Raw genomic sequence first — 6,492 nt, 5'->3', positions numbered from 1 at the left:
GTAATATAATATCACCAGAAGTGTAATATAATATAATATATCATCACCAGAAGCGTAATATAATATATCATCACCAGAAGTGTAATATAATATAATATATCATCACCAGAAGTGTAATATAATATATCATCACCAGAAGTGTAATATAATATAATATAATATCACCAGAAGTGTAATATAATATAATATATCATCACCAGAAGCGTAGTATAAAATAAAATGATGTTACCAGAAGTGGGGTTCGAACCCACGCGGACATCTGTCCATTGGATCTTAAGTCCAACGCCTTAACCACTCGGCCATCCTGGTATCTGGGAGCTGAAGAGATTCTGTGTGGATGATCTTAAGGGGGGGGGGGGGGATTTCGTAGCTTTCTTTCCTGGGGGGGAGGGGGGAGGGATTTCGTAGCTCTATTTCTCCTTTGTTTTGTTATCACCGGAGCCTGGAATGTTCCGTCCTGTGATGATGTCGTTCGCTGTGAGCTGCGTCTGTTGTCAGAACGTCGCCCTCTTTCTGTGAGCTACAGGACTGCGCCTCAACTTCAGGACGCTGGGATTCTCCTCCCACACTCTGGAATGTTTTTACGTTTTGGATGTTCTTTTTATAAGTTCAGATAAAACAGGTGTCTAGGTTTATACAACTTATATATCTGGTGACGGTATAATCACATATAGTATATACTCTACAGATATTATATATAATCACATATAGTATATACTCTACAGATATTATATATATGATCACATATAGTATATACTGTCACGATGCCGGCTGGCAGGTAGTGGACCCTCTGTGCCAGAGAGGGATTGGCGTGGACCGTGCTAGTGGACCGGTTCTAAGCCACTACTGGTTTTCACCAGAGCCCGCCGCAAAGCGGGATGGTCTTGCTGCGGCGGTAGTGACCAGGTCGTATCCACTAGCAACGGCTCACCTCTCTGGCTGCTGAAGATAGGCGCGGTACAAGGGAGTAGGCAAAAGCAAGGTCGGACGTAGCAGAAGGTCGGGGCAGGCAGCAAGGATCGTAGTCAGGGGCAACGGCAGAAGGTCTGGAAACACAGGCAAGGAACACACAAGGAACGCTTTCACTGGCACTAAGGCAACAAGATCCGGCAAGGGAGTGCAGGGGAAGTGAGGTGATATAGGGAAGTGCACAGGTGAACACACTGATTGGAACCACTGCGCCAATCAGCGGCGCAGTGGCCCTTTAAATCGCAGAGACCCGGCGCGCGCGCGCCCTAGGGAGCGGGGCCGCGCGCGCCGGGACAGAACAGACGGAGAGCGAGTCAGGTAGGGGAGCCGGGGTGCGCATCGCGAGCGGGCGCTACCCGCATCGCGAATCGCATCCCGGCTGGCAGCGGAATCGCAGCGCCCCGGGTCAGAGGACGTGACCGGAGCGCTGCCGCGGGGAGAGTGAAGCGAGCGCTCCGGGGAGGAGCGGGGACCCGGAGCGCTCGGCGTAACAGTACCCCCCCCCTTGGGTCTCCCCCTCTTCTTAGAGCCTGAGAACCTGAGGAGCAGACTTTTGTCTAGGATGTTGTCCTCAGGTTCCCAGGATCTCTCTTCAGGACCACAACCCTCCCAGTCCACTAAAAAAAAAATTTTTCCCTCTGACCTTTTTGGCAGCTAAAATTTCTTTGACCGAGAAGATGTCCGAGGAGCCGGAAACAGGAGTGGGAGGAACAGATTTGGGAGAAAAACGGTTGATGATGAGTGGTTTGAGAAGAGAGACGTGAAAGGCATTAGGGATACGAAGAGAGGGAGGAAGAAGAAGTTTATAAGAGACAGGATTAATTTGACACAAAATTTTGAAAGGACCAAGATAGCGTGGTCCCAACTTGTAGCTAGGGACACGGAAGCGGACATATTTAGCGGAGAGCCATACCTTGTCTCCAGGGGAAAAAACGGGGGGAGCTCTTCTTTTCTTATCCGCGAACTTCTTCATGCGTGATGAAGCCTGTAAGAGAGAATTTTGGGTCTCTCTCCATATGATGGAAAGGTCACGAGAAATTTCATCCACAGCGGGCAGACCAGAGGGCAAGGGAGTAGGGAGGGGGGGAAGAGGGTGACGGCCGTACACCACGAAAAATGGGGATTTGGAGGAAGACTCAGAGACTCTGAAGTTATACGAGAATTCGGCCCATGGGAGGAGATCTGCCCAGTCATCCTGGCGGGAGGAAACAAAATGTCGCAAATAATCACCCAAGATCTGGTTAATCCTTTCTACTTGTCCATTGGACTGGGGATGATATGCAGAAGAAAAATTTAATTTAATCTTGAGTTGTTTACAGAGAGCCCTCCAGAATTTAGACACGAATTGGACGCCTCTATCCGAGACAATCTGCGTAGGCAACCCGTGAAGACGAAAAATGTGTACAAAAAATTGTTTAGCCAACTGAGGCGCAGAAGGAAGACCAGGAAGAGGGATGAAATGTGCCATTTTGGAGAATCGATCAACGACCACCCAAATAACAGTGTTGCCATGGGATGGGGGTAAGTCAGTAATAAAATCCATACCAATCAGAGACCAAGGCTGTTCGGGGACAGGCAGAGGATGAAGAAAACCAGCGGGCTTCTGGCGAGGAGTCTTATCCCGGGCACAGATAGTGCAGGCTTGCACAAAGTCCACAACATCCGTCTCCAGAGTCGGCCACCAATAGAAGCGGGAGATGAGTTGCACAGATTTCTTGATACCCACATGACCTGCGAGATGGGAGGAGTGACCCCATTTGAGGATTCCGAGGCGTTGGCGAGGAGAAACAAAGGTCTTTCCTGGAGGAGTCTGCCTGATGGAGGCAGGAGAAGTGGAGATCAGGCAGTCAGGTGGAATGATGTGTTGCGGAGAGAGTTCAACTTCTGAGGCATCCGAGGAACGAGAGAGAGCATCGGCCCTAATGTTCTTATTGGCAGGACGAAAGTGAATCTCAAAATTAAATCGGGCAAAGAACAGAGACCACCGGGCCTGGCGAGGATTCAGCCGTTGGGCAGACTGGAGGTAGGAGAGGTTCTTGTGGTCGGTGTAGATAATAACAGGAAATCTTGATCCCTCCAGCAGATGCCTCCATTCCTCAAGTGCTAATTTAATGGCTAGAAGCTCTCGATCCCCGATGGAGTAGTTCCTCTCCGCTGGAGAGAAGGTCCTAGAGAAAAAACCACAAGTGACAGCATGCCCGGAAGAGTTTTTTTTGTAGAAGAACAGCTCCAGCTCCCACTGAGGAGGCATCAACCTCCAATAGGAAGGGTTTGGAAGGGTCAGGTCTGGAGAGGACGGGAGCCGAAGAAAAGGCAGACTTGAGTCGTTTAAAGGCGTCTTCTGCTTGAGGGGGCCAGGACTTGGGATCAGCATTTTTTTTGGTTAAAGCCACGATAGGAGCCACAATGGTAGAAAAATGTGGAATAAATTGCCTGTAATAATTGGCGAACCCCAAAAAGCGTTGGATAGCACGGAGTCCGGAGGGGCGTGGCCAATCTAAGACGGCAGAGAGTTTGTCTGGATCCATCTGTAGTCCCTGGCCAGAGACCAAATATCCTAGAAAAGGAAGAGATTGGCATTCAAACAGACATTTCTCAATTTTGGCATAGAGTTGGTTGTCACGAAGTCTCTGAAGAACCATACGGACATGCTGGCGGTGTTCTTCTAGATTGGCAGAAAAAATTAGGATATCGTCCAGATATACAACAACACAGGAGTATAACAGATCACGAAAAATTTCATTGACAAAGTCTTGGAAGACGGCAGGGGCGTTGCACAGTCCAAAGGGCATGACCAGATACTCAAAGTGTCCATCTCTGGTGTTAAATGCCGTTTTCCACTCGTCCCCCTCTCTGATGCGGATGAGGTTATAGGCGCCTCTTAAGTCCAATTTAGTGAAGATGTGGGCACCTTGGAGGCGATCAAAGAGTTCAGAGATGAGGGGTAAGGGGTAGCGGTTCTTAACCGTGATTTTATTAAGACCGCGGTAGTCAATGCATGGACGTAGGGAGCCATCTTTTTTGGACACAAAGAAAAATCCGGCTCCGGCAGGAGAGGAGGATTTACGGATAAAGCCCTTTTTTAGATTCTCCTGGACATATTCGGACATGGCAAGAGTCTCTGGGGCAGAGAGAGGATAAATTCTGCCCCGGGGTGGAGTAGTGCCCGGGAGGAGGTCGATAGGGCAATCATAAGGCCTGTGAGGAGGTAGAGTCTCAGCTTGTTTTTTGCAGAAAACATCCGCGAAGTCCATATAGGCCTTAGGGAGACCGGTTACTGGAGGAACCACAGAGTTACGGCAAGGGTTACTGGGAACCGGTTTTAGACAGTTCTTGGAACAAGAGGACCCCCAACTCTTGATCTCCCCAGTGGACCAATCCAGGGTAGGGGAATGAAGTTGAAGCCAGGGAAGTCCAAGGAGAATTTCCGAGGTGCAATTGGGGAGGACCAAAAGTTCAATCCTCTCATGATGAGATCCGATGCTCATAAGAAGGGGCTCCGTGCGGAAACGTATGGTACAGTCCAATCTTTCATTATTTACGCAATTGATGTAGAGGGGTCTGGCGAGACTGGTCACCGGGATGTTGAACCTGTTGACGAGAGAGGCCAAAATAAAATTTCCTGCAGATCCAGAGTCCAAGAAGGCCACTGTAGAGAAGGAGAAGGCAGAGGCAGACATCCGCACAGGCACAGTAAGACGTGGAGAAGCAGAGTAGACATCAAGGACTGTCTCATCTTTGTGCGGAGTCAGCGTACGTCTTTCCAGGCGGGGAGGACGGATAGGACAATCTCTCAGGAAGTGTTCGGTACTAGCACAGTACAGGCAGAGGTTCTCCATACGGCGTCGTGTCCTCTCTTGAGGTGTCAGGCGAGACCGGTCGACCTGCATAGCCTCCACGGCGGGAGGCACAGGAACAGATTGCAGGGGACCAGAGGAGAGAGGAGCCGAGGAGAAGAAACGCCTCGTGCGAACAGAGTCCATATCTTGGCGGAGTTCCTGACGCCTTTCGGAAAAACGCATGTCAATGCGAGTGGCTAGGTGAATAAGTTCATGTAGATTAGCAGGAATTTCTCGTGCGGCCAGAACATCTTTAATGTTGCTGGATAGGCCTTTTTTGAAGGTCGCGCAGAGGGCCTCATTATTCCAGGACAATTCTGAAGCAAGAGTACGGAATTGTACGGCATACTCGCCAACGGAAGAATTACCCTGGACCAGGTTCAACAGGGCAGTCTCAGCAGAAGAGGCTCGGGCAGGTTCCTCAAAGACACTTCGGATTTCCGAGAAGAAGGAGTGTACAGAGGCAGTGACGGGGTCATTGCGGTCCCAGAGCGGTGTGGCCCATGACAGGGCTTTTCCGGACAGAAGGCTGACTACGAAAGCCACCTTAGACCTTTCGGTGGGAAACAGGTCCGACATCATCTCCAGATGCAGGGAACATTGGGAAAGAAAGCCACGGCAAAACTTAGAGTCCCCATCAAATTTATCCGGCAAGGATAAGCGTATCCCAGGAGCGGCCACTCGCTGCGGAGGAGGTGCAGGAGCTGGCGGAGGAGATGACTGCTGAAGCTGTGGTAGTAACTGTTGTAGCATAACGGTCAGTTGAGACAGCTGTTGGCCTTGTTGCGCTATCTGTTGTGACTGCTGGGCGACCACTGTGGTGAGGTCAGCGACAACTGGCAGAGGAACTTCAGCGGGATCCATGGCCGGATCTACTGTCACGATGCCGGCTGGCAGGTAGTGGATCCTCTGTGCCAGAGAGGGATTGGCGTGGACCGTGCTAGTGGACCGGTTCTAAGCCACTACTGGTTTTCACCAGAGCCCGCCGCAAAGCGGGATGGTCTTGCTGCGGCGGTAGTGACCAGGTCGTATCCACTAGCAACGGCTCACCTCTCTGGCTGCTGAAGATAGGCGCGGTACAAGGGAGTAGGCAAAAGCAAGGTCGGACGTAGCAGAAGGTCGGGGCAGGCAGCAAGGATCGTAGTCAGGGGCAACGGCAGAAGGTCTGGAAACACAGGCAAGGAACACACAAGGAACGCTTTCACTGGCACTAAGGCAACAAGATCCGGCAAGGGAGTGCAGGGGAAGTGAGGTGATATAGGGAAGTGCACAGGTGAACACACTGATTGGAACCACTGCGCCAATCAGTGGCGCAGTGGCCCTTTAAATCGCAGAGACCCGGCGCGCGCGCGCCCTAGGGAGCGGGGCCGCGCGCGCCGGGACAGAACAGACGGAGAGCGAGTCAGGTAGGGGAGCCGGGGTGCGCATCGCGAGCGGGCGCTACCCGCATCGCGAATCGCATCCCGGCTGGCAGCGGAATCGCAGCGCCCCGGGTCAGAGGACGTGACCGGAGCGCTGCCGCGGGGAGAGTGAAGCGAGCGCTCCGGGGAGGAGCGGGGACCCGGAGCGCTCGGCGTAACATATACTCTACAGATATTATATATAATCACATATAGTATATACTCTACAGATATTATATATACGATCACATATAGTATATACTCTACAGATATTATATATATAA

General features: G+C 51.2%; 1 non-coding gene across 1 annotated transcript; it reads right to left on the bottom strand.

The window, feature by feature from the left end:
* Positions 1-226: 226 nt before the first annotated feature.
* On the bottom strand, positions 227-309 carry TRNAL-UAA (transfer RNA leucine (anticodon UAA)). The gene has a single exon. It is a non-coding gene; the product is annotated as a tRNA-Leu (tRNA).
* Between the last annotated feature and the right edge of the window lie 6,183 nt (positions 310-6,492).

This window comes from Hyla sarda, unplaced genomic scaffold (genome assembly GCF_029499605.1).
Source record: "Hyla sarda isolate aHylSar1 unplaced genomic scaffold, aHylSar1.hap1 scaffold_2525, whole genome shotgun sequence".
Taxonomy (NCBI): Eukaryota; Metazoa; Chordata; class Amphibia; order Anura; family Hylidae; genus Hyla; species Hyla sarda.
The sequence above is the reverse complement of the archived record's forward strand: the minus strand, read 5'-3'. Positions and strand labels throughout refer to the sequence as shown.